This window comes from Etheostoma cragini, chromosome 3, assembly GCF_013103735.1.
Source record: "Etheostoma cragini isolate CJK2018 chromosome 3, CSU_Ecrag_1.0, whole genome shotgun sequence".
NCBI classification, from domain to species: Eukaryota; Metazoa; Chordata; class Actinopteri; order Perciformes; family Percidae; genus Etheostoma; species Etheostoma cragini.
Window position 1 is genome coordinate 30,175,961 of NC_048409.1, and position 1,184 is coordinate 30,177,144.

Here is a 1,184-nt window from a genome sequence, read left to right on the forward strand (position 1 = left end):
GGCAAAACCAATATGATACAAAGAAGCCAAGTATCGATTATTTTTAAAATATAAATTGCACTTGAGAATTTAACTCTTGGGTACTGGAATAATTAAAGAAACAAGAACAATTGAAGTAACATGAACAAACAAAGAAAACATATCTCTAAAGAGATTATTTTTTTGTAATATTTATATGATAGTTTTTACCTGTGCAAAGTGAAATACAAGATTCAGGTGTGGGGTTTCAACATCCAATTCTTGAGTATTAATTGAGAGTATACTTCACAAAGAAGTGCAGTTGGTCCCACAGTGGGCTGCTGCTGCAACGTGTTTTTAACAGAATCTCTGAACTAAGCATGATATACATCTCCATGGCTTTAATTTAACAAATCAACACTTTGTTTTGTTATTGCTGTGTTCTTGTCACTTGGTACATGTTTTTAAGGCTTAATATGTCCATCCATCCATCTTCATCTGCTTATCTGGGGTCAGGTCTCGGGGGTAGCAGTTCCAGCAGGAGAGCCCAAACTTTCCGAGTTACATTAACCAGCTCCGACTGCGGGTCCCTGAGACCACCTTTCCATGGAAGACCCTACCAGGGGCACACAGCTCCAGACAACACAGCCCTCAGGTTCATAGGGTTCCTCTCCACCATGATAAGGTGATGGTTACCAGAGAGAGCAGAAGCAAGTGCACTGGCTAGTAAGTACAGCCCTTAAACCTTTGGCCGAACCCTCCTTTCCAGCACCTCGGAGTAGACTTCACCAGGGAGGCTGAGAAGCGTGACACCCCTGTAAATGGCACTCTCCCTCTGGTCCCACACTTTAAAGAGGAGAACCACCACCCTGGTCTGCCACTCCTTAGGTACTGTCCCAGACTTCAACGCAATGTTGAAGAGGTGTGTCAACCAAGACAGGCCCTACACACCCAGAGCTTTCAGAATTTCTGGATGCATCTCATCAATCCCTGGGGCTTTGCCGTTGTGGAGTTGTTTAACTACCTCAGAGACTTCCACCAGGGAAATTGACCACAATCCACCATCATCCTCCAGCGCTGCCTCTACCATAAAGAGCGTATTAGCTGGACCTCAGGAGTTTGAGTTCCTCAAAGTGCTTCTTCCATCGCCTTATTAACTCCTCAGTTGAGGTCAACAACGTAGACAGCTTGGACGATTCCCAGCTTCCCCCTCCTGAGGTAGCGAA